This window comes from Equus przewalskii, chromosome 5, assembly GCF_037783145.1.
Source record: "Equus przewalskii isolate Varuska chromosome 5, EquPr2, whole genome shotgun sequence".
Taxonomy (NCBI): domain Eukaryota; kingdom Metazoa; phylum Chordata; class Mammalia; order Perissodactyla; family Equidae; genus Equus; species Equus przewalskii.
The window spans coordinates 62290785-62318778 of NC_091835.1; the positions used below are offsets into that span (position 1 = coordinate 62290785).

General features: G+C 40.4%; 1 protein-coding gene across 4 annotated transcripts in view; it reads right to left on the minus strand.

Annotated features, from left to right (window-relative positions):
• PRICKLE1 (prickle planar cell polarity protein 1) overlaps nt 1-24939 on the minus strand; it is a 103292-nt gene extending 78353 nt beyond the window's left edge. The window contains exon 1 of one of the 4 annotated variants that reach the window (XM_070621052.1): nt 24632-24939. The gene's annotated coding sequence lies outside the window, so the exon portion shown is untranslated. Of the gene's footprint in view, nt 1-23620; nt 24272-24631 lie in introns of those variants that run through there. The other 3 variants (XM_070621058.1, XM_070621062.1, XM_070621061.1) reach the window with 3 other exon arrangements.
• Nucleotides 24940-27994: the final 3055 nt, after the last annotated feature.

Genomic DNA, 27994 nt, shown 5'->3' on the forward strand with positions numbered 1-27994 from the left:
GCAAGCATTTACTATTTTTATATTTTATTCTGGACTAGACCCTTATTTAGTTATGTCTGAGCTTTGCCATGGCTGAACCAGTATCCCCAACCCTGGACAGATATCTCACATATGGCCACCACCATTCACAAGGAAGGTTAGGCAAGAACTGATGTGCATCTGATTCTGGAAAAAATATCCCTTAATCTTGGCAGGTCAAAAGTGCCATCTCCATGCAAAAGATGCAGGTACCATCCTCAGTTCTGATAACTGGTAATAATATGGCTAACTCGTGTTAATAATATGAAAAATATTAATAGCATCCTATCCTCCAAAAGAACAGAAATGTCTTACAGGATTTGTGATGCTTGAAAGGCTATAAATCTCTGAAGACAGGTTATATCCTTCCCTCTTCCCCGAGGCATTTGTCACACTGCCAGACAAGATTAGAACGAGATAAGCCTCAGAAACTTTTTGAAGATATTAGAAAGATCATGTTAGGGAAGTGGCTTAGGGGTTATACTTTATCAAACCAACATCCTTCAAATGCCGACCCTTAATAATAAACTGTCATCTGCTATAGCAAGATGGTGGACACTGAGCCAACAATGGGACTACATATTTAGTAACAACCTTCATTCTGTTTTCCTTTTGTGTGTGTTTGTGAGAGAAAGATCCATTAAAAATAATAATAACACAATAGAAAAGTCGCAAGCAGACAAAGACATTTTTTGGTAAGAAAGCCCTTTTAACCGCTCCCAGTCATTTCTCTGACCTCCTTTCTTCTATTAAACTTTCCTGTTACTCCACCCAAGTTCTCCTCCTGAATACGACTTTTTTTTTATACCATTGGACTTGCAGATTTTGTGACATTCAGTCATAGAACAGCTTACTTATGGCATCTATTTTCTGTGGACATGTGCTTTCAAATGCATTATTTACAGTAGAAAGTTAACTCTATTCTGTCCAAGAGTTAATGAACTAATTTGGTTTAAATTTAAAGGTCATATTTTTAGAAGCCCCAAATAGTTTTCAATTTTAAGCTAATACATATGTTACAAATCCTCACTAGGGACTTTATCAGAGTGTAAAATGAAATTTATATTTTCCATTTTATATGTCTGTTTTTAATGATAGTGACTCAACGCTTATGTACAGTAACTATGAAAAGTCATCTCTAAGAGTGGCCAAGATATTTTGCTAATTTAAAATCACTCTGGGAATTTGTCACAGTCACTGAACTACCATCTTATGTCTGCTCCAAGACAAATAGGTGAAAATGTGATGTCTCACCCATTTTCAAATCAATCAAAAGGCAAAGATATCTTATCTCATTTATTGTATTAGAAAATTAAAGTATATATGCTAACATGGTAATATTACAAAGGGAAAGATTAGGAGGGGGAGGGAACCTCATTAGAGATCGTGCAAAAGACAGCCAAATTCAATTTGAGAATGTAAAAGATATTGATAACATTTTTTAAAAGGCAGACTCAAAGTATATAATTTACATATTAGAGCTAAAGGAAGTTAAGAAAAGCTGCTAATGTACTTGAAATTAGCTGATAAAGAACTAACAACAGTGAGTTCTGAAACAAGGCACCTCTGGAAGATATCGAAAAATAAGAAATGAAAAACTTAGAACTAACAATGAAAGAAATGAGAAATGAATAAACGAATAAATAAGAAATAAATAAATAAGAAATAAGTAAATAAGAAAAACCAAAGATATAAGCCGTCAATAACAAATAGACAAGAAAGCACCAAAGCAAGACAAAGACCTACAGGCAGATGCACAAAGATAAAATTTAACTATCAACTTCATAACGTGAAGAGATGTGAACGTTCTCCTTATATGAAGAATAGCTTCAGTATCCTAAATCACAGAAGGAAAAGAGAAAGAATTATATAAATTACACAAAGGTGGGAGAAACTTTACTGCTAAGACAGTTGATGGAGATTACTGCCTAGAAACACTGGATCACCAAAGACATAGCTTGCATTCAAATTTTAGCAGATTTAATTAAAAATTTTAAATTGCAATCGGGACAATTTCACGGCTCTGGAGGATAAAGAGCTAAGTTACTGCCAAAATAGAAACTTGTCTGTGGCAAGCCAAGTTCAAGCAGGATGAGTAAGAATACTGATTGGTTTTTTCTCAAACTACATAAATATTAGAGTTTAAAAAAGTCGAATTTATTTTTGTATTTCTTTACAAGGCCTAATTACAAACAAAAAACCCCCAAAACCTTCCATCAGTTGTTTGATAACTAAACAGAATATAGATAGGGACAACACACAATTTATCATGCAAACCAGAACACTGTTAGAGTGCAGTGAATAATTATGCTTGGACAATGGGCATAAGTCAGGATGTACAGTGACTCTCAATATAGAGCAATTTCTAATGTGAAATAACATTAAGAAAACTGGACTCATCCTGTCACCCTTCTCCCACTATGAAAAATGTCCCTTTCCAAAACACGATTGAAATCTTTCATATTTTAAAATCTAGGAATACCAACGTTTCTCAAAATTGGAAGTATTCAAAGAAATATTCTTGGAAGGGTTAGTTGTAAGAGGATTTAATTTTTTTTTGTCAATTTCAGAATAATTTGGATTCCAAAGTCCTAGTGGAATGTAAACAAAAGCAAAAGGACACATTTACTGTAACATATCCAGATGTAGGGCTCAGTGTCACTGGTAACAAAGAACAATAATTCAATTATTGCAAAAGGGATTAACTTGATTTAACTTACATTTATTTAAATACATTTTATTTGGGGCAAGAACACTAGCACTAGTCAACTGAAAGTACACAAAAAAACCCCAAAAAGCATTAATACAGATATCCACATATGTAAAAATATGATTGGTAACTATCTGAGTCAGTATAGTCAAGGACAAATATCAATATTAATATCTCAATTGGACTTCCCAGATTTGCTGAAATCTGAGCTGCCAATGGCTATGACCAGACTTCTGGGAACAGCAGCTCCCTCTGTGCTGAGAGAACATTCGGCCAGCACAGCAACATGGTGAGTGATACCTGAGGATGGCCATCGGCTCTAAGAGCTTTAAAACAGGGTGTTCTTCTAAACTTTCATCAGCCAGGTAAGTCGGAGAGGCATGGGAGAGCAGTGGGTAGAAAGAAAGGCCCAGGGTCACCTTAGGAACCAAGAGACTTCAGGAAGTACTTCTCTCTAGATGGCAGTGTGTTTGGGGAAAGGGCGGGTAGAGGGGGCACATGGGAAGCAACTGTGCCCCCTCAACCTCCTCGGCCCATCCCAAAGCGGTGCTTTTTCAAAGGCCATCAGCGCTAGGCTGAACTGCCATGAAAGAAAGCAGCATGGAATGCACGGTGGGATCCTGAGTGGCCACAGGGACGGGGAAGAGGTAAACAAAGAGCCTTTTTAATGGGTTCACGCCGCCAACAACCAAAGCAGCAAATCCTCCTCAGTGGTGGAGCCTGGCCAGGCCTGGGTTTTGTCCATTTGTTGTGTGTATTTGTTTACACCAGCTTTTTTTGCTAATTGCTTTTCACCCATATCCAGTTTCCCTAGCTTCTTTTTTTTTTTTTCTTTTTAAACCAGCGCTGACCTTAGGATCCCAGAGGCTGGGGAGGGGAGGGTGCTGGAGGAGGACTGGGCTGAAGGAACGGATGAAGAACGACAGCTACCCTCTGGGGAGCTGTGTTCCAAGTCTCAGGCTTTGCAGTCTCATTCTGTGACTACTATATTCACCCAAAATGGGCCAGAACAAGGGACTGGGGACGGGAGGAGGGGGCAGAAAACTGTGGCTCTACCCTGGAAGGAGACAACTGGAGCAAGATGTGGGGGCACTCGACTCCAGCCTGTGCTGCAAGAGGTTCAAGGCAAGGGAGAGACCGGAGGGAGATGGTGACGGGGGCGGAGAGCTGGGCCGTGGAGGACTCAGGGGGCAAGTGCACAGTGAGATTTTCATTGTAGACAGATCACGCTGCAGCGTGAAGGGGCGAGACTGGAGGCCAGAAGCCTGGATGGTGGATTAGTGAACTCAGACAGAGACAGAGCCTTGGAGAGAAGAGGACGGCTGGTCTCACAAGTGCCCGGGAGGTAAATGAGCTGGAACTTGCAGTTGAACCGATGTGAAAAAGAGACGAGGCGTGGAGAGTAACTTCCAGGTTTCTAGTTTGGTCAACTAGGCGGTTTCTGAAACTACTAACCTAGAAGGAGAGACACAGATGGCGGAGAAGGGGACCTGGATCCTAGTCTGGTGTCACCATTTAGTCGCTGGTCGACCCACAGTGATTCTCTCAACCATGTGGAACCTGCTGCTTCGCCATAAAATGAGAAAATCCACGCACAGTTTGTTAAAGGGATTAAATGAGAATGCGTGTAAAAGCATTCCTCAACTCTGAAGTTTTAATAACACTGAAGAACTTCCCTCTCTGTCTCTGTCTCTTTCTCTCTCTCTCTCTCTCCATTCATCAAACATTTTGCACTATTTCCAGCCAGGCATCAGAGATAAAGAAGTGGACAGTGACTCTCACAGGGGTTGACACAGTCATCAGGATGTGGCGTCCCAAACTTGGGTTTTCACTTGAGAAACTTTTATTTACTCATAAAGTCAAAAATTTTTGAACCCCTATTATATGCTTGAGTCTAAAAACAGAAACACAAGTAACAGACAATTGTTTTCCTTAAGGACCTCCAAGTTCAGCGTGCAGAAGAGAAAATGCAAAGAGACAAATTATAATGTGGCCAGTACTCTAACAGGTCTGAGGCTGAATGAATTGGATGAGTTTGCATGCCATCTTTGCCAAAGGTTGGCCAATCTCCTTACTATTCCAATTTCTGTACAGGAAGGGCAAAGAGGTTATTATTACTATTTTTAATAATTATTTGCAGTGGAATTAACTGGCCTTGTGGGGGATCGACACGCCTTAACGAAATGTCCAGTAGATTTAGACCTTGCCGAAACTCTTCTCTAAAGTCTTTATGTTTAGTATATAGAGATGGTCAATCCAAGGGATCCGTTGTGTACTAAGAATGCTCCTGATGGACCCAATGAATTGATGAAAACATATGTAGTGAATACATATTCTGGGCCAGGCATTCTGTTAAGGGCAGAACAGATTCTTTAATAACCTCTAATGACCCTCCAAAGTCTACACCAACCCTTTCCGAATGGAACTGTACTTTGCGAGCTTTCCTATAAAACTTATTGGGGTACAGTCTGGTATAGAAATCTTCAGTCTTGCCAAATGTTTCTAGGGTATTTCCCAAATGGAAATAAACTTTTTGTGTATTTTCATTGTTAATTAAAAAAATATTTCAATTATTATTCTTTTATCACACTTTTCTCCACCTTCTATTGGAACATTAATTCCCAAATTATGTCTTGGACATTAAGGTCCAAGACAGACGGTAATAAGTATAAGGGTTATTATCTTTAGGTGGGATAGACATTCCTCTTTAAACACACACACACACACACACACACACACACACACACACTCTGAAGAGAAACTCATTATAACCCTTGCAAACCTTCATCTCCAACCTTACTCCCCAACATTTATAATTTCTGATAATATGTGATTTGTACATCTTTGGTGTTTAATAAATGTTCATTGCGGATGGAATCTGGTCCAAGAAGCACCCACCTGGAGATAAAACTAAAGAAAATAAATTAAACATACAAATCGTCCTTGAGATCTATACGGAATTTGCTAGTACGTATAGTATCATTTTCACAACAGTTTGGAACATGAGGTACACTTTTTGCATTATTTTAAATGACAAAAATCCCACAGGTAAATACTAATGTACAACATGAAAAAGCTCACAAGGTAGGGTGACAAATATGCTTGATAGGAAAAATGAAATGACAGTAAGTAGTATTTTCAAGAAGCTCATCTTAGATCAGGAAGGCAATTTTACTCTCTTGTGTGCACTTTAAAAACTCTATTGTATGGCAGAAAAAAATACAGTTTTTGGTAGAAAAATAATAAGCAGAAAGAAAAAAATCCATCCTTTATCTCCCAGAGACCAATACACATATACAAACGCTAATACAGATGAGTACATATTTTTCTCCCCCAAAGAGGGACACACTCTGCTATTTTATAATCTGCTTTTTCCATTTAAATATATCCTGTACAGCTTCTTGTACAACTTACCTCTGTATCTTTATTTTTAACAGCTGCCTAATTTTCCACCTTATGAACATACCATGACTTTTTCTAGCTTTGAAAGTCTAACAAAGCTCTCTGACAGCATTTTAAAATGTAAAGTTAAAAGGGGCATTAAAAGAACTAAGTCAATAAATCAGTTCAGCAATGGGCCTTGAAAGGATACCTGGAATTGTTTTTAATTTCAAAAACAAAATTCTATAATGTGACATTAAACTTCATAATGCCCTTAGATTTGCAGCTTTTATAAAGGAGTGTTCAAATCCAGGTTCATTTGGACCAGGATTTAAACAGCTTTCAGGTAACGCATTTGTTTTAAGAGGAAAGGTCATTTCAAGTTTTCTTAGACTGCCATCTGTGCCTCCTCTGCTCCTGTGGGATGCAGGAGGCTTCCTGTGAGCATCAGTTTAGGGACATTCTATATATTTAACTTTCCGGACTGGTTAACTCAGGTTTTCGATAGCAGTAACCTTTTTCAGTTTGCATGTCATCCTTATGGTACCAGCTGTGCCAATTATGGAACCTGATTGTACTGTTCAGCAGTGTTAGAGCAAAAGGGAGGCACAGACTTGATGTAAAGTAAAAAGCAGTCATTTATCATTCTTCGCTGACCTACGCAATTAAACATGACCCTCCAAACGAGACATATTAACTCCTTTGTGGTGAGGTAATCCCTGGAACAGATGGATCAATAATGGAAACACACTGGTCCACTAAGATTCAGTTTAAGACGAGCACGGTGGCATTGGAAATTCTGCTCTGGCTGGTACAGCTGAAAGATTATGACATCAGCTGAACAGCGCAGATTCTGAAATCAGAGTCCCACAGAGACACCTGCTATAGACGAGCTAGTCACGGTGTGACCCAAAGCATTCCTTTGTGAATCAATGTGAAATCAATGTCCCAGCATGACGTTAGGTGGCACTGGGCTAATGGACAAGTAAACTAGCAAAGGAGGCCTCAGTCTTATGAACTCATTAGCCAATTCGAACTGGAACAGTTCCAAGACACCTGGGTGGTTCTGTCCACCTACCTCCATTACCCTGGAAGTTTCAATTGGATATGGTTCCTTCCATGAGTCATAAATTATTTAAGTTTTACTATGCACTGTTAAACAATTGTCATATTCCATGCTTACATGGCTATCTTCCAAATGGGGTATGAAGTGATTGTGTGATAACATTCACAGGAGTCCTAAAGTATGAAAGAAGCTTATACTGGTTTTAGATAAAATTCCATCTGGCAGCTCAACTGGCCAAGACATTTATTTGATTTCAACAGCTCACAGAATTATGATTAGGCAATTCCGAATGGCACTCATATTTCTCTTTGTAGAAAAGACCTAGTTTATTCCTAAGAAAAACGAAAGTTTAAGAAAGTTCTTTCATATTTATTTCAGTGGATTTCCAAATCCAAATATGCATCTTAACAAGAAAAAAAAAGCCATATTCAGTAAGTTCTTGAAAATTATATAAACATTAACATTTACAGTTAATAGTTAATGAAGAAAATATTTAGCTTTATTTTAAAGCAAATATTTTGTATATTTGGGAGATTATTTTCACAAATACTTACATATTAATGTCAACAATAATGCAGTTTAATTTAATATGCGATAGTTTGTGCGAATTTAACCTTGACCGCAAAGGTTGTTTTAGCAAATACAATGCCTTTAATTTCCTAGCCTTTATCATGCAAATTCACTCAAATCGTCTGACAAATTCCACCTTTATCAGGCCACTGAGAAACGTGGAGTAAAATGTAGCTTATTTGAACTGTGAAAGGAAGTAAACATAATTAATAATTTTTCTCATGTTAATATTATAAAAGGAAAAGTATAAATATTTTGGGCTTCTCCATATTGTAGATATGGTATGAGTTTCAGAGTCAAAAAACACCAATAAAAGGGTTTTTATGAAGGGGCGTTCTAAGAATAAAATTACAGGCTATTTCTTGCTCCAAGATAATTAAAAAAGAAGCTAATAGAAAAAATAAAATGTCCCTGTAGGTTATATTAAATAGTTGATTAAACACAAAGTCCCTGGAACCATCCAGCACAAATCCAGCCTGTATCCAAAGCCGGTGGGGAGAAGCAGAGCAACTTCCGGGTTCCAGGCCTTGTGTTTGGAAACAAGCAGGGATTCTGAGGGCTTTTCAGACCCAGCTCCCGGGATGGGAGTTTGCACCTGTGTTTATGCTACAAGAGCATGAACCCCTAACAAGCACTTGGGTGACCTGGGTCTTCGTGTACCAATGGTGACACACAGCCTCGAAAGTCACTTAGCCTCACTGAGCATCCAAAGGCTCATTTGCTCACTGAAGCCAATCACCATTCCTCCCCACTTCAAGTGGACCTGTATGAGTGTGTTCCCAGCCCGGCCTCACCCACAGTGAAGCCCTGAAGGATGGAGATCATGGGTGGTACCTTTGGATCTCTCATTCCTTTTCTTTCCATCCACCACACCATTTCTTGTGATGTCTAGGTGTACATATATGTATATGTTTCTTCAGTAAGTATTTCTTGAATGATCGAATGAATGACAGATACATTTTAAGTGTAAACAACTTGGGAAGATTTCACATTACAATTAACCTTCAAAGATATATAAACATTTGCAAATAAAAAAAAGTATTCTCTATATACCAGACGATCTTCTTCTATACTTTGGAAGATTCAGAGAAACGTTGTTTACGGGCTTTTTTTTTTAAGAAATGTTTAAAATTGTATACTAATATTTGCTTTTCTTATTTTAAAAGCAACACTTATAGCACAAATTTTGGAAAAATTGAAAAAGGAACAAAGGATAAAATCATACCCATTTCTAATCTAACTACCAAGAAATAAACCACTATTAACATTTTGCAAATACAAAAAGCTTATATGGAACTAGCAGGCCACCCATGCAGGGCATCAAACCCCAAACACCTGGGTTTCCATATATCCTGGAGGGGTCCTCAGCTTCCAGTAGGTTCAAATAAAGATTTTTTCCTCAGTTAATCCAGGGAGACACTTGGGCACTGGAGCATTGTTTCACCCTAAACAAACTTAGTGGCTTCTGATCACTAATCAGATTGTACTCAATTACGTTGAGAAATATAATGGCCGAATAAATATGAATACTCCACGAAGGAGTTGGCTTGAGAAATGAGAGTAATATCCCAGGGCAGCTTTATTTATTTTTTTATATATATATTTTTAAGATTTTATTTTTCCTTTTTCTCCCCAAAGCCCCCTGGTACACAGTTGTGTATTTTTAGTTGTTAGTCCTTCTAGTTACGGCATGTGGAACGCCACCTCATCGTGGCCTGATGAGCGGTGCCATGTCCGCACCCAGGATCCAAACCAGCGAAACCCTGGGCTTGCAGCAGCAGAGCGAGCGAACTTAACCTCTCGGCCACGGGGCGGGCCCCCCAGGGCTGCTTTAAAATATTGGAGCAAAATAACTAAATTACTTTAATGGGTACTGTTCTCAAGCCAGGACCACTAAGACATGGACATGCCAACTAGATCAAAAGACAAGCATGCGCCCATGTGTGTCACCTCTCCCCTGCGCTGCTTTAGAATCACGCTCACAAGATCCTATCCATTTTTCTCTTTCTAGACTCTATTTGGCCACCTGTAATTCTGATTATAGCCTCAGTTCTCCTTACTCATAGGAGTCAAATTGTTGACGTCTACAAATAGATATTTAACACACATTGCTCTCAAAGATTGGGAAACTAAAGTTTTTTATCCTAAGAAATAAGAAAGGTAAAACAAAGGCAATAATTCTTTAAAATTAACACCTGCGGTAATGACGCATGATCGCGGAGATTCTCTACCACAGCCACAGAAGTGATAATATTCTCTAAATTTGGAGAAGAAAAATATATCACTGATTCTCTCTCAGCATGTGTACAGATTTCCTTTATCTGTGTTTTTCAAACTGTGTTCAAGGGACCAGGACCCCCACCTGGGGAGGACAGGCACTGAGAAGATGGGGCTACAGCCAGGAGCTTTGAGTTGCCAGGTAAGATACAGGATGCTCAGTTAAATTTAAATTTCAGACAGATCACCAATAATTTCTTTAGAGACACTGAATATTTGGGACGCACTTATACTAAAAATTAGTCATTGTTTATCTGAAATTCAAATTGACTGAGCATCTTGTTTGTTTATTTATTTGGATAATCTGGCAGCCCTATAATGAACCCCTTTCGTGACTCTCAACAGGAAAAGTCCTACTTCACAGGCTGGGGTTCCAGATAATCTTGGGTTTGAGAAGTGTTCAGCTACCCAAAAAGAAGTTTGAAAACCACTTTGCTAGACAAATCCAGGCACGACTCTGAACTGCACTGTTTGTGGACTTCCCAATAACAAAGCGGAGTGCATCTGGCTGTTGTGAAAATTAATTAAGGCTTGTAAAGCCCTTTGAAATTGGCATGTTCAGCCGCATATGCTACAAAATATTTATCACATGCCAGGCTGCCTGAAAACATACCAATTGCTCAGTGAACAATTAGATGGCAGCAATTCCAAGAGATATTAAATCACGATTTTAATATCACCACATACTGAAACACAGCGGAACCTTCCAACACAAGAAGTGAGTTTATCTCTGAAAAACAAACATACATGATTTGCTTTTAAAAGTACAGTACTTTAAATTATATTGTTATGGATTTTTTTCAGCTGAATCATAGTTTTTAAATGAGGAGTTCAAGAAATAATCAGGAAATGAAGAAAACAGTTGATCTCCTATGAGTCTGTCTGCTATTTCTGCTTGCTAAGGTTTTTTTAAGCTTAAAAAAAGTTTTTATGAAAATAAAACAGAGATACCAACACAATAAAACACATCTGGAGGCCACTTGGTGACAATCAGGCTTCTTTTTTTCCAACCATTAGCTTTCATGGAAAGCTCTTATAGTGTTAAAGCAAATGTCATAAAAGTCATTATATAATGTTGTCTAAACACTTGAGGCTGAAATGGAAACCTGGCAGTGAAACCGAAGAGTAAATAAATTTAGATTGTGCCAATGTAACAATGAAAAGACACAGTGTAAATACCTGGCTGGTTGGCCAGGTAAATGCAACATTGAAGGAGGAGAATAGAAAGCTCTTATTCAGCAGCTTAAGTCAAACACAGAGAAGACAGACAGGATCACCGTTAAATTGTCAAAATCTGAATCTTATTTCAGATTGAAACTGAAATTTTATAAAGTTGGCAATAAGTCCATGACCAAGAGCATAATTACCCTTAGAGCTAAATATAAATACATGCAATTCACTGAGCAGCATGCTTGCCTCATGCTTCCTGCCTTTGCACATACTTTTCTCTCTGCCTAAAATGAGTCATTCTCCAATTCTAATAGCTTGACTAACTCATGTTCAGTCGTTAATACCCGGCTCAACTACCTCCTCCTCTCAGAAGCCTTCCTGGACAATCCAAGCAGAACAAATGGCTTCTGCCTTTGCCTTGTGCCACTACTATACCTAGTACCTTTCTCTATTCCTGCCTCTGCCACAATATTTTTCAAGTAAGTGCTTAAATGTCTTCCTTCCCTACAAAACGCTGAGCTATTTAAAGAGAGGAACCACACTTAGATAATGTTTGCGTTCCCAAAGCCTAACGCAGTGCCTGGCAAACCACAGGGGCTCAATAGAGGTGTGCTGAAATGAAAATGATGCTCCCAAACCGAAATAAAAATGGAAAAGTTTACCATGAAATGGTAATGCATTTGTAAGTGCATGTGAATGCATCCGTAAGTGTAATTTCTTCTTACTCTCCAGAGAAGAGATACGGTGGCAGAGAACATGCAAGAGAGCCGCCATCACTTTGAAGCAAATAAATGGTCAGGAAAAGAGGCAGAAGATGAAAGGTTCTGTCTACCCATTTTAGGAGCTAGAACAACAGAAACCACTGTGCACTGTTCCTAAAACATCTCTGCAAAAGTGTGCCAACTGTAACATGGAGGGCTGGCCTGTAGACCAAGGCGCATCTGCGACTTTATTTCTATTCCACCCTCTAACAGTCTGCTGAGGAGGCCCACAAAGGTGTCATTAAGAAATGGAATGCTTTCCTGCAGTACTTTCACACACTCATTACCATCTGATAGCGTTTGATCTTTGAGTCATGGCTGAAGTGACCCAGATTCCAACTGGTGATTATTAATGTCACATTTATATAGTCTTTCCTTTTGGAACAGCACTTCATAGTCACTTACGAATCTGCCGGGAGACACGCCATGGCTCATTGCTGTGTTCCTCTGAACAGTTCACGAACTCCATCTTCTTAGATATAACACAGATGGTATAATACTTCCCGGTGGGCCATTTGTAACTTCAGGCTCAGCCTAATTAGAATGTGAATAAGATCCAAGGTCCTGAGAATTTGCTTAAAAGTTAGTGATTTAATTAATCACAGTGCTACAAAAATGGAACACTCAGGTCTATAGCTATGGTGACATGCCAACATGTATTTATGATTAATACAGAGAGTTTCACCATATACTGTGTATTTATACCAGCTTTTATTTGGGGAGTGGGGGAGATAAGAATATTATTATGGTTTTAAAAAATAATAGGAATGTAACTAAAATGGATGTTGGGCTATTTTTATTTTCCAGCAAACCCTCTCTAAACCTCCCAAAATTAATCGCAATTTGGTCAATGGACATACACATTTTAAACAAAGTTATAATTACTATGTGATTTCATAAATAACAGAAAACACTACTTTGAGTTCTACTTTATAAATTTTCCACATTTCCCATGCATAAAGGGTACTCACATTTTTAATTTTTATTATGAATGTAAGTATGTCATTGTTGTAACCTCATCAGATTAATAATTTACTCTTAATATTACTGTAATTTTTTTAGCCCCTCATATTAAACTATAATGTAACCTACTAAACCAGACTTTTGGTAAGGGGAAGTGTATATTTTCTTAGGTCTTTAAAACACAGCTATTGTTGAATTTTGAATTGGCCACACTGAAGCATGAATAAAGACACCACTTTTTAAAGTTGTACCTGGCTAATATGAATAATTTTGAGTAGATTGTTAAATAATTCTAGTCAGGGACTTAGGTAGTGATGATAATTAATAATAAAAAATAATAATCTCAGTTCCATTTTATTATCTATCCCCCTGAAGTAACAGCCTCCAAATCCACTATCTTAGAATTAGGAAATTTTGAGCCTAAAAAGTCATCAGGCCCCTTACTTTATAACTGAGGAAACTGAGGCACAGAGTGGGTAAGAAGTCCAAAAATTAAGTGACTCATCCAAGATCACATGCAAGTTAGTAGGAGAGACTATAATTATCTAAAAGCATTTAATATAGCACAAATACAAACAAAGCAATATTTACAAAGTAATAAAACATCACTCAACAATTTTAGATAAGCTACAAGCGCATATTTTCCCTCTCTTTCTTTTGTTTTTTTCTTTCTAAAAACTGAACTGCAAACGTTCATTCATTTAGGAACTGTCAAACCAAAGCTCCTTAGGCAGCTACATCTGGAACTAACAGGCAGCTTCTTCATCAGTAAATTGGGCCTAACCTTGGGTAGTCCTCCACACAAAGATGCAGGGAAGGTAAATGAGATGAATCTGGAAGTGCTTTCTGTCCTTCGGGGGTATTAGTCTTATTATTAGTAAAGACCTCTCGAGTTAAAACATGATAATTTCTGGACAAATAAGTTGGCTCAGCTCCTTAATAGGAAAGCTGACTCACTGCCAATTTAGCCCTGGAACTTGAGACATTAAAATAATAATTTCAAGCCAACTAGGTTTCCTAGCAAGCTGGCTGAAATCACTTAGAGGATTAGCTTTTCACCTCTGGAATTTAAGTCAGAGGATTTGGGGAGTGAAAGACAGTCAGTCATCCCTGTTTTAACATACAAGGCAACACCGCAAGTCTGCCTGAAGATACTGCCTGTATTTTTTTCAAAGGTTACAGTGTAGCATGGGTGCATTATGAAGTGGGAAGGCACACAGCTTCCTTGGTGCGAATCTTCAGTCTTGCCTCTAGTAATGTGGCTTCCGTTTGCTATCTGATTGCATATCATTGATCACTTTGTGGTAGAGAGAAAGGAGGAGAGGTAATTGATTAGTCTCTTTCCTCATATTCTACACAGTTCTCTGGCTTTATTCATTCAGATAACAGCTCAGAAACTCCATCCTAGCTGCAAAAAACCCCCATAAAACAAAACCCAAAAAATCTCTCTTCTAGAAATTTTCACTCATGTAAAAATAGAATACTGGTTTCTACTGGTCTTTATTTTATATACAACATTAAAATGGTCCAAAAATGCTAAGAGGGTGGCCCCTTGCTAACTTTATAGTCCTATTATAAGAATGAGAACAGAAGCTTAAAACTCTCTAACTTGCTCAGCGCTACATATTATTAGATTGGGGAGGGGACGTTCCGATTCAAAGCATAGCTAGTTCCCCATATTTTTTCAGTCATTCATTCTGCAGATATCTATTAAGCACCTACTATGTGCCAGACACTACTCTAAGATTGGGGATAAAGCAGTAGACAAGACAGCATAGATATGGAACAGACAGCTATAATAACTAAATATCTGTCCGGATAGTGACAAGTGCTACAGAGAAAAGGGAAGCAGGTTAAGGGTTTTCCAGAGTGCTAAGTGGTGGCTGGGAGAAGACAAGGTGCTGCTTTTTTATACAGGGAGATCAGGGAAGGCCTCTCTGATATAAGATGACTTCCGAGCAGAGACCTGAAAGGATGGAGTGAGCCATGATCCCACTTGGAAAAACCTACACGTGTCCTTTTATAGGAGCTTGAAGTCTAGCACAAACAATAAGAATAGCTGTAAACTTCAGGACAGTGAAACCTACAAACAATAAGGCTTTATACAGTACTTTGAACCAGTTCTCAATAGATCTCCAATGATCCTTAAACCCTGTTTAGCTACAGCTTAATCTTTTTCCTGACTAAAATGCCTCACAGTATCTCTTTACATAACCACGACGAAGAGAGAGAGTTTTCCAGTTACATTGTGCAAACAACCCAATAGATAATTCAGGGAGAAATTTCCACTCTGAGGCCCTGATTATTTGATTTGGCAATGAGCATACAGTAGGAAAAAATGAGCTGAAGCCAGCTGATTTTGCTACTGGCCATGCCTATACAGTGAAAAAGTTCAAAGGAAATTGGACTATTACCAGGTTTCAGAATGATGAGTTTCTAAAGTTCTTCTTTTAATTAAAAAACAAAACAAAACAACAACCACCCCCCCACCAAGAATGGTAAAATACAAGAAAAAGAATCCAGTAAACTAGGTAAGTATCAAATTTCTTCTTTTGCTTATACTATGCAGACACAGCCAGTAGTAATACTGACTAGTTTAAGTTCTTTTTATTTAGTCTATGTTCTAGAGTAATGGTAATAATGGATAATGATAAGAAATAACTAAAATTTTCAAAGACTGAAGAAGAAAAAGCAAAGAAAGAAAATGGGCAACAAACTCTTAATCAATTTCTACAAAACTATGCAACCAAGAATTGTCCAATGCTTGATGATAAAACTTTCAGGTGCATCATAGATATTACAAGAAAAACTGAGAGTGTGCTCATCATATTTTATTGAGACTCTGATTTATCTTATCTAGAACAAAAAATATATATACATCATGGCTATGGACCCCTGTATAATATGGATATGGATAGTTTTAAAGCACTTTACATGTTATGAAAGATACAATATGGAATCATGACTGTAAAAGGATCAGAAATAATTGCTGGCTATAAAAAGACAATTATAATTAGCTAGTTTAAAGATTACTTCACTAATCCTAAAAAAAGGGGAATCAGCATTTCTGTCGTTGAAAAAGACAAAGGACTTAATCACACACACTTTATTAAGAAATTTGTATTAATAAAGATCCACTTAAAATTTTTGACTTTTGTAACAAAAAATATTTAAAAATAAGACAAATTGTAATAAAGTTGTAAATTTGTTAGATAAGGCTTGAAATCTTTATGATGATACAGTTAGGTTATATTTCTTAAGCTGATACATAAGGATGACCACAGAAAACTGGACATTCATTCATTCAACAGATACAGAAGCCAAAAGGTAAGAAAATACAGGAAAAGCTATGTTTTCATAGGATAAACTGTTTTTTAACAGTACATTAACTACACTTTCAAATAATATGCTCAATATCTTTTTTGTGTCAACCTCCAGATACTTTCCCAGGTGAAGTACCTCTGAGATTAAAGCAATGAGACCAACTGTTAATCTGGGGGAAAAAAAATCAATACACTATGAATATCCTAAAAATCTGGAAACATAAGGAAAATAATGTATTTATGATGTTGTTTTTCATGTGGACAATTATATCCATTGTTATAAATGTGGAAAGGTGTCTGAAAGGTTGACAAAAAGCATACTGAGCACATTACTTGAAAACATAATACTATATTTTCAAGAAGTTTCCTGATTTCTTGGGCTCTCTGTATTTGTCACGCATCTCATGTGTACCAGGCATTGTATTAGGTGCTGGGTGCGCCATGATGGACAAACATGGCTCCTCCCTCACATTAATACCATTGACTCACAGGAGCAGAACATCGATCCTCCTGGAACTAGATAAAATGATATGTACAACATTTTGACAGCAACATTAGGAATGAATGTAGCCATTAAGAATAAATGAATGAACAAATAAATGATAAACAAAAGAGAAGGGAAGCAAGGAAGGAAGGGAGGGAGGGAGGAAGAAAAGAAGGAAAGAAAAGCAGTTCAGCCTGGTAGGATTAGAAACATAAAATTTTAGAACTGGAAGGAAATCTCAGAGATCCTGTAATTTAGTGGCTCTTAACCACCGCTGTGCATTGAATTACCTGAAAAGCTTTTTCAAGCGAAATGTGTAAGACCCCACCCAAAACCTACTGTCTTAAAATCTCTGTGTATTTGTATTTTGAAAAAGCTTCATGGGGATTTACAATTCAAACCTTCGGTTAATATGCACTGATCTAGCCTAATTCTCTCACTTAAAAATAAGGAAACTGAGGCCCAGAGAGGCTGAAAGCCTGACCTGAAATCACACAGCTATATTATAGTCCAAGTTTTCTAATTTTCAGAAAAATATTGTAGAAAAACTATCTTTTTCTGCACTATTAGATCACATCACCAAAAAAGAAGAAACAGGATAAATGGACAAGTATTTGGCCAAAAGTTACGAAACCAAAGTGAAAAAGCCAGTGTCTACAGGCAACACAAACATATAAAGAACCAAAAGACCCATCATACACCATAGGAACCTGGTTCCTTCCTGCTTAAGCAGCCAAGTCAAGCTAGTTTAAAACACTCCCACACAAATATCATTATTCCTATCAGTTTCTCTTTTCAGCACTGCAATAAATAATAATTTTGGTTTCCGTGGGTAAGGAGGAGGAGAAGAAGAGAGCGATTTTTCTGGTTTATTCCTTAAAATTCAGAAGGTTAAAAGAAAATATGTTCCCAATACCTCAATATGCAGAAAGCCTGGTCTGCTTTTAACACGTTTGGCAGTTCTTGAGGACATGTTCTTGGCGATTAGCCTGCCAAGCTGTTTAAGCTTATAGCAGGCCCACAAAGGGAACTTATATGATTAAGTTAGTTAAACACAAACATCTTCTCTGTACATTTTTTTCCCTCCCTTCGCATTCACAAAAAACATAAAAGGCTAAAACATTTCAGAAGTAGGTGAAGGGGGCAAGTTATTTATCACTTCGGCTCCGTTCTCAAGGCTTGTGTAAATAAGAACTAAGGCAGCTCAATGAAATTATTCATATGATCCTTGCAATGAACAAAGCTAAGCATCAGAAAGCAGTTCAAAATTCCTATGAAGCATATGTATTTTCTTACAAGAAACATCTGTGATTCTCTAATGCACTGCAGACCTAACTTTATCTCTTTCTAAAAGTTATGTAACATGCATATACTTCAAGCACTGAACATACTTATTAATTACATAGTCACAGAAGAATTTAAAATGCGTCTCTTTTCGACACACATTATAACAAGTATTTCAACACTAGAGCACTAAGCAGCCTTCTTACATACAATCTAACAGTTCCCTAAATTGTTTGGAAGAGATATTTTAAAGCAAAACAAAATGCCACACTACCTAGCTCTTTTACAGATCCTAACTTAGATTATTCAAGCATGTAAATTACATAGTTGGAAATATCAATTACAGTTAACAAGTTATGAGTTTCTTCAGAAGATTACCATATTATTTGCTTATCAGCAAGATAAAAGAAAAAAAGAAATACAAATTCCTTTGGTGAAACTATAACATGGTCTAAATCAGGTTACTATTATTAGACTGAAAGAGTGGGGGGGTGTGTGCGTATGTGTGCATACGCACAAGTGCACGTGCATTCAGAAGACAGCATTTTAACTACGGCAGAGGAGCTGGCCAATATAGAAAAGGGTTTTAATAGACTTTCTATTTCAACCACAGTTACTGTGCGCTTTATCACTATAGCAATGGGCCTGGGTGGGGTGGGTGTCTGACAGGCAGGCTGGTGTGCTCAGCTGGTACAGCAACATAAACCTCACTTTACCTCGAGCTGAGCAAATTTCCTCTAAGAAGGTTTGCTGAATTGAAAGACAGCTTCCAAAGATAAAGAAAAAGTCCGAGCATTGGTTGGTGGGCACTTCTTCACAGTACACTGCTATACTTAAGGCCAGCCTCACACCTCCAAGATTTGATCAAAGGCCTCCACTCTCATTCATTAGGGGTAATACTTTGGATGAAGGCAGTAACCTAACCTCCAGGAACTCAATGATCCCTAGCAGCCTGGGTTAATTTCAGCTGTCTCTACAGGGGCTACATGAAACATGGCATTTACAAATTTGGATTATACAGCACTATTTATTACACGATGGAAGATTTCCAAAAATGCCAGAAGAGATGTTGGCATTTATGCAAGTCAACTACTGTTCAACTCAAAGAAGCACTACATTCTAGAGGATGTTTTTGCCAGGATTGAAAGAGCCTATGTGAAAACACCTTAATGAGGACCATCTTAGCACCTCAGCTATTGGCTATCCTCTAGTCCTAGGTGTTATGTTTCAAATGAGCCAACCAACCATCCTGGAAACAGAACCCCCCAGTCCTGTAACCAACCCCTTCACCCCAAGTCCCGAGAGTGTATATTTTCTTATTTTCAGATTTAATAAGTCAAGTATATCTGGTAACTATTAAAAGATTTAAACCACTACTGTTTTAAAAGGTTTCACTGTTCAGAGATTTCAAGCTCACAGAGGGGGCAGATCTGGAGGGTTTGGTTGCTGTAGAATGGTGAAATTATTTGCTGGTGCCTCCCCCACACCCCCACCATTTTAGGAATATTCTTACTGACCCCTTTATACCCTTTTAATGTGTTTTTAATACATGTTCACAGGCTCACAAAAAGAAAAATAGAATTTGAAGGAAAGACCATACATCCTCTCCAGTGATCTAAAAAGGTAATTATAATGACAGATCTCTAAAAAAGGAGGGGGAAAAACTTGAAAACATTTGCAACTTACAATATGCTATTAGATAACCTTTTCTTCTTTTCTTTGGGGAAATCTAAGCAGCTGTACCACGTTTCTTTAAAATTTCCTTTACTGAACAGTTTGTTCTACACTTGCAAAGCCAACTGGCCATCCCACAAAACCCGGGCCAATGCCGTCTCACATGAAGTGGTGGCTACTTTATATCAGACTTTTTTTTAAAAAGGCAACAAACATGGTGGGGGGGAGGTGGTTGTAAAAAACTTCACAGGAAACCAAATAGCCTTTATTTAAATTAAAAGCAATCACAGCCTGATTCTTGGAACACACACTTCCCAATGCTTTTTGGCATGCAGCTGCTCCATGCCGCCAATATTGTGTGTAATTGGAAACATTTCAAACAGAATTGTTACCAAAGTCAAAGACCATAATTGCGAGCTGTGGGATCTGTGCCTCAGAGAAAAGAAGGGCAGCTGAGTGAGCGGGCTGCAGACGTCTACTCCGGGTTTGCATCTGACTGCAATATTTTCACCCGAGTATCGACAAATCTTTCTTTCCAGAGACCCAACAGAGACCCATACACAAAGCAAAAGCTGGTGGGTGCTATAAATCAGTCACTGGGACAAAACTCTTAGAAAGGAGTACATGACTTCAGGATTAGAACAACTGAAATAACACAGCCTCAACTTTTTTTTTTTCCTAAAGTGTAATCCACTAGAAACGGAAGGCATCTCTTTCAAGAGTTCAGCCCAAATCTACCAGTGAGAAAAATGCAACTCCAGTTTAATTGGTCAGTTGTTTTTCAGGCTCACTTAGGACCCAACTTATGAAGGAGTGGAGCGGGAGTTAAGTAAATGTAAATGATGGCTGCTTGCTAGTTTACAGCTCTAAGTTTTAAAATGGTTACATTGGCTTCCGCCTTGGTGCCATTTTTATTTTTAGTTTTAAAATCTCTCTTTATAGGGAAATGAACCTAGATAGGTCTAATCAGTTCAGGCTGGGCGATCATTCTTGTTCTTAGAGAGGTCTCTTCAAAAGTGACCGAAATACCTTTAGTTTTGTTTAAACAAGCGCACAAAACAGAGACACAGGAAGAACCACTACATTCCCTTTGAGAGGTCTGGTCCCCCCTAGTAACTGGAAATAGTCTGTGCCAGTGGACCACTGGCTCAGGAACGGTTCTTGGAAAAATTGTGTTATGCTGGCACATAGGAAAGTGATCCGATTATTCTGTCATATCTCTGTGCCAGAAGTGTCATGACATCAGCGTGCTTCAATGTGTAAAGCGTGTCTCTTCCCCTCATCCCTCCTTCAGGAGAGAGGAGAATAAAGGAAACAAAAGCTTAGGTGGGGCCCCGGAGCAATTTCTGGCCAGGTCTTTTCCACTGTTTCAAAATGTTCCTTCCCCAACACACATGTAGTTAACCTCTGTGACTTCAGTTTGGCATGGCCATAAACAAGGTGTGGTTACTGGTTCCTGGGGGAGCTGAGGTGCTACCCTTGGGTGTGTCCAGGGATGGAGAAGTCCAGAAGCAGGGGACTGTTGCTGTTCCCCCAATGCCATCTCGGTCCCTCGTACTCTGTTCTGGAGCGCTGGCTCCATATGCTGCCGGAGGCTTCGAGGAACTGCACTGATGCTGGACTTGGCACCCGCACTGCTGTACTCTCCTCTCCCAACTCATTTGCTCACAGCGACCTTCTAAAGATATCAGTGCACAATATGGTAACACTTTCTTCTGTGCCCAGAAGAAAAAGCAGTCATAGTCCCTTAAAACACCAACCAAGAAGCACAACTCATTCACTTTCTTAACTCCTCTTTATTGTGGAATAATTACACCTGGATTTAAGCAAATTGAATATTCTCACACTAATAAGAGTTAAACAATTGGTATTACTTCACATAAACTGGAGGAAAAAAAGAGAGCTGTTTCTTCCAAGGAAAAGGAGCGTATCCTGGTCAAGTGGTATACTTAACATTTCCATGCACAGACGAGAATCACTTTGATTTTTTAAATTACTTTCCTTCTTTAAAAGGAAAAATTTACTTTTCATAAACGACTTTAACCAGGAAATTAGCTGTAGTAACTAGAATAGCGATAATATTTCCTGAAAATCATTTTCCATTAAATTGGACAACTCAAACTATAGGTATATGCCACTAAAACAGTTACTTAACGACTGGAAAATAATTTTTTAAAATTCTTGTTCCATTTCTTGAGTATTATGAACAATCACTCATAATACTCAACTCTTTGTGTTTTGTTTTCAAGTAACTATAAAAGGTTTTAGAGAAATTCTCTTAATGATATTACTTTTTAAAACTTAGATTTTAGCACACTTTTAAAAATCCTTAAAGAAACTTCAAAATTGAACCTTTCTTTCTTTTGTGTCTTTTCATTGTTATCATAGGAGAGGATATTAGGAAAACCAGATTTTTACCCACATCTGACTCTAAACTTAATAGTTTATCTATTAACCCTATCAGCGTTATTTTTTCTCCCCCGCTGATATTAGATTTTATTTGGGTGACCCAAGCTGACCCATTACAACCCCCTTTATTATAGAGACAAATGGTGGTTCCAGGGACCTTGATTATAAAAACATGAGAAACTTTTTAAGTTTCATTAGTATTGCTGGCAGAACTGATTGAATCTGTCACTTTGGTAAAATATATCACTTTTCTTCAAAAAAACCTATGAACCAACAGGCTCATTCAGTGATAAATCACCAATTAGTACCAAATTAGGATGGAAAAATTAATTTACTAAACCATTCACTCACGTCAATATGGCTACCTCTATGTACTATCCAATTTTTCCTGTCTCCTTCCTCCCCCCTCCCCATCTCCCGCCCCACTATTCCTTCCTTCCTTCCTACTTTCCTTCCTTCCTCCCTCCCTCCCTCCCTTCCCTTCCCTTATTCACAAGAATGAGTCACCACTGTTAGCCATGGCTTATTAAAACAGGTATTTTCGAGTTCATCAGCAAGTATGCTAACTCTTAACTGGCTGATGTCCATTTATTTCTAGCACCTTTTCGTTTTAATATGTAGAGCACATGGATTGTTAACCTTTAAATCCTTTGTATAAACATTTCTGGAAGAGCTTGTAAAATATCTCCTTCTGTGTTTCCTGACTCGCCAGTTGATGGCATTTAGAAACCCCCTGGTACCAGCAGGTGCTGTATTTTGCTTTCTTCAAGCTCCAGCTGGGCTACAATGACAGATTCCCATCCCAGGCCAAGCCCAGCCACCTAGGCTAGGACCACATTGGAAGCAAACTGAACCGAGCCCCACCAGACAGCAAGATAAATGGCTGCTGTTTGAGTTTAAAATCCCCTGGTGGGAGTAAATATTGTTCCAGAGAAAAAGGCTTGAGAAATATTGCGTCATCCTTCCAGAGCTGTCTTGATTAAAGCAGAATCTTTGGATTAAGTTGGTGCTCCATTCGAAATGTATCTGTCTTGCTGTCATGGGATTTTTCTTTTCCCCTTCCTGGAGTCTGAAAACAGACATATTGTTGGGGATGGTCAAACAAGGCTGCCGCCCCCCAAGGGGCTAGAGTCCACTGCTGATAATAGAAGGGGGGGGGGGGAACATTGACACTTCACTAGGGAGAATGGAGACAGCAAAGGCTTAGTGCGAAAAGGCCAGTTGTCACCTAAGTGACAGGCAACAGCTGAGCTCACACATCTGGAGCCAACCAGGACAAACATTCAGCAACTCTCACCCGTCTATAGCTTGGGCCTGTCTGAAGGGATGGATGGAAGTTCCCTTCACTCCAAAAGTACATTTAAAAATATCTGATGGTGAACCACACCAATTATATAACATCAACTGCAGACACAGCCTTCCGAAGTACTGATTAAAATTAGGAGGCAGACAAAACTGTACGGCACGCACACATACCATTTCATGATGTATAATCTGTCGTTCATAAAATTCATCCTAAAAGCCACTTACATATGCATGCCTTTTACAGCACAAATGCATCTGAACTCCTCCCGGGGAGGCAAGATCTTTACATGTTCTTTCCCTTCAGGCAGGTTCCCATGGTGTGTACTTCACCTTGTTCACGGCCGCGGTTCTGCCTCCCAGACTCTTTTCAAAATCAGCAACCAAACGTGTTTGGCTTGTGATTCTGAATCCTCCTTAGGCAAGCTGGAACTCAGCGCGGTGCCAGCCATACTCCCTCATCCCCCACCTCGTCCTTCAGCCTCCCAGAGACAATCTGTGGACAATTTTCCCAAAGTCCCAAAAATAACACGGCACCGCCAACAGTCACTGACGATGCCGTTTGTTTTTCTTAGAGGGTAATGAAAATTTAACAGCTTTCTGCTGCATCCTGAGTCCCGGTCCCGCTAATTATTAACATACTCCCAGTTTCTTCAACTTCTTCTGCCCAAAGGGAGGAAGACGTTCCCATTTTTTCCCTTATACGTGCTACATTCAGAAAACAGTATCGCTGCGGTGGGAGGTCGGGGACGGGGGGGTGATGCACCCCTGGCAAAAAGCAATCGGCCCTCTCCCCGGAGCGTTAGGAGAGAATCAGCACCCTGCCTCCGGACGCCAGTAGGTGACAGGCGATCCTAAGCGGCGGACCCATGCCAACGCACCCTGGCCTCCCCGCGCCCCGCATCGCCCCAACTCTGGGGCCACGGAACGGGTTTCCACGCAGAGGAAAATCAAGGGAAGAGTTGGTTGTGATGCAGCAAACAGGAGCCATGCGGGCAGCCTATGCGAAGCCCTCTTAGTGCTGCAGCCAGTATCTGCTTTCACGGTCTACACAGCACAGCAAACCGATTATACCCTTCTCCCTTGTTTTCTGCGACACTGACCCAGCCTGGGTGTCACAGACTCCCCGCAGTGACATCGAAGGTGCCTGGCCCTTCCCCTGCGGCGCTCGTCCCCCCCTGCCTCCACCGCGCCCGCAGCCCCTCTGCAGAGCCCGCTCAGAGCCCGGCTGCCACTCACCCGCGCCAGGGACAGGAACCTCGGCGGGACGGTCCTCGGCGGCGCGCCGGGTCTGCGGGGCTGGGGCCGCGGCGTCAGGGCTGGGCGCGGGCGGGCAGCACGCGCAGCATCGGGAGCCCAGAAAGCGGCCGTGCCGGCGCGGCGGCCCTCGGGGAAGTCAGCGGCGGCGGCGGCGCGCGGCGGGCATGCTCGGGGCGCGCTGTCGGGCGGCGGGGCCGCGGGAGGCGGCGCGCGCAGCGGGCCGAGGCGGGGTGCGCTCCGACCGCCGAGCACCCGCCCCCGGCCGCCGGGCCGGCGCGAGCGAAAACGCGGAGCGCGGACACCGCGGCGGGAGCCGGGCCCGGGCGCGCGCACACGCCCCCGGCTCGGCCCCGAGAGGCGAGGTCGGTGCGCGCCTCCGGGCGCACGGGCGGGCGGCGAGCCGGGCAGGACGGCTCTGCGCGGCCGGCAGGGCTGAGCTGGGGTCGGGTTAGCGACTGGACGAAGTTCACCCAGGCGCAGCCCCGGCTCTCAAGGGCAGCTCCCTCTTCTCCTCTGCCCCGCCCCCGATTTTCTGCCTTTTTTTTTTTTTTTAAAACCAACAATCTTGATGGATTGAAAGGCAGGAAGGGGGAAGGGGTAAAAAGACCCAATTTCCTCTGATCATACGGTTTTGGGGTTGCCTCTTTGGGTTTCTTTTCCTTTGGGGCAGGGGCAGTAGTTAATTAAACTCTTAGATTCCTTCCGGCGCCTCGCTGGGGACCCGCTTGGACTCGATTCTATCTCGTATAGTCCCACAGGCTGGGCTGTCTCCACCTCCGAGCAGGAAGCCCAAGATTCAGGCTCTAGTCCGTTCCCTTCCTCTCCTCGACGGTCCAGGTCATCTCACAAAAGACCTCCAAGTATGGGGAGTGCGTGTGAGACCCTCAGCCCACCCCAATGTCCAGAGTCGGACTCAAGTTAGCACGGCACAAAGTCGTGTTCAAGGTATTGATTTGATCCTGGTGATCATTCTTCAGGAGCCAAATTACTCTCCATGTTTTCATTCTGCCCGATTCAGCGCTAGGCTCTCAGGCACCTTCGCCCTGGAGGAGCTGGGACTCAGCCTGCTTGAAAGTTCTGCCCTCCCATTTGTGTCACCTTAGAACCCCTCACTTTTTCCGGTTCCAGGTCAGTGGAGTCTCCCATCGTGTGGGTACTATTTCCCCTAAGGTTGTATCAGGCAGACCCGACAGCAGCTGCTAAGCCCAATTTGACAGGTGTCTCTGCCAGGCTGAGGCTTTGCCGATCTCTCAACCCTTTCCACAACCCTTTAGGATACTATCTCATCTTCCAGGAAGACGAGGATGGGGGCTGGGGAGAGGGTGTTGTTCGATGCCCTTTTTATTCCTTTAAGAAATATCAAAACTGCCAATTTCAGAGTTTTTCGGAGCACCGGGTCTCTTCGATTTTCACTGGAAATAAAACAAGGGAATACTCAGCAAAAATGGAGCTGATGAAAAAGAGGATGTAAAGAAATAACATCTAAAGGCAAAAGGAGGGGGAAATGGTACAAATCTAGGGAAATGTTTGGCCTCAGCGCTATGCTCTGTAATTGCAGGTCTGAGTCAGACCTCCTGTATGTGGACTCTCTCCTCGCTAGACTGGCTGAGTTTCTAATCCTCTGAGCACAGATCACTCAGGAAACAAGGCTGTTGCTTTTGAAATAACTCCACTAGCTCCTGGTGTTTGTACCTGATGGAAATCTGGGGAAAAACAAGCTCGTCTGTCATGCTCCTCAGCGTTTTATTAGAGCTGGCCTGTTAAGTTGTATGTGTTTATCTTGCCAGGGTTACAAATGTTTCTATTAAGCTATGAACTTTTAGCTTCTATCTAACCTCCAGAGCTGCCCAGGAAGACTGACAAAATGATTTATTCCACCCATGGAGGTAGTGAAAATCAGCACTTTTGAGGGCAAAGAGTCCACTCAAAAAAAGTGGACTCTTTGTTAGTATCGTTGGGTGCCTATCTGTCTATTGTCTCAATCAAGACCTTCAAATGAAAGCAGTTTCCCACCAAACTGAATGATGCAGTGGAACATAATCAACGGAGGATGGAACAGAGGACAGCATCGCTGAACTCTTGCAGCCGCATCTTCATGAGAAAGTCCTCTTCAGCGGACGGGTGGGCGTTAGTAGCAGGCAGAATTGGGTATGGAGAATCTCATGGAGAGAATATTTATAAAGCTTACACTTGGGTCTCCCTGTTCATTGGGGAAAATGCTACTTTCTTATGATAAGACATGAATCTGCTATCAGAGGACTTATAGCTCTAAGATGACTTCACAAAGGTTTTGTTTATTGAGCATCTATTATATGTGGAGCAAACGTGTTGGGCACTGTGGGGCATACACAGTTGTTCCCTCAAGAGCCTTATTTCCCCTTTGGACAGTGTGCTGGGCAGTATCTTTTTGGATCCAATACAAATGTAAACACTTGGTCTTCAACGAGGACTCTCATAAAATTACTTTGGACAGTCCATGTGATGATTTGTGGTCAGAGTCTGAATTCAAATCTCAGCCTCACTGCTTACCAAATATAGCCTAGAATAGTGTAGTTTAACCTGGAAGCGATGCTTAGTTTCTTCATTTGTAAATGAGGTTGATAATAGCTACCTCAGGGAACTGTCAGGAAGATTGAATGCTAGGTGTACAGAAAAGACTCAGTAGGTGGAGAGTTTGTATAAAGCTCATTTATCAGTCATTTTCTCGCAACTACCCTCTCTACACCAGCCTCCATGCAAAATGCTACAAGTTAGAAAAGAACCATTTTTAAATTTAATCTGAAAAAGCATTCTTCAGTGTAGACTATGGGTTTCTTCTGGGTCTTTTATATTAATGGTGTTATTTTCTTTGTCTTTACAAATCAACATGGTACCATACCTATTATAAATAAATTGATTCACTTAGGGAATGTCAACTTTTCTTTTCAAGCCTTGATAAAAAAAATATATCTTTTTAAAAAGATAACTTTAGGGGCCGGCTCCGTGGCCGAGTGGTTAAGTTTGCGCTCTCCACTGCGGGCGGCCCAGGGCTTGGATCCTGGGCGTGGACATGGCACCGCTCGTCAGGCCACGTTGTGGCGGCGTCCCACTTCCCACAACTAGAAGGACATGCAACTAAGATATACAACTGTGTACGGGGGGGTTTGGGGAGATAAAGCAGAAAAAAAAAAAAAAAGATTGGCAACAGTTGATAGCCCAGGTGCCAATCTTTAAAATGAAAAGAAAAAAAAGATAACTTTATGCATTGAATTGTGTCCTCCAGAGATTCGTATGTTGAAGTCCTTACCTCCAGTCCCTCAGAATGTAACCTTATCGGAGATAGGGTCTTTATAGAGATAATCA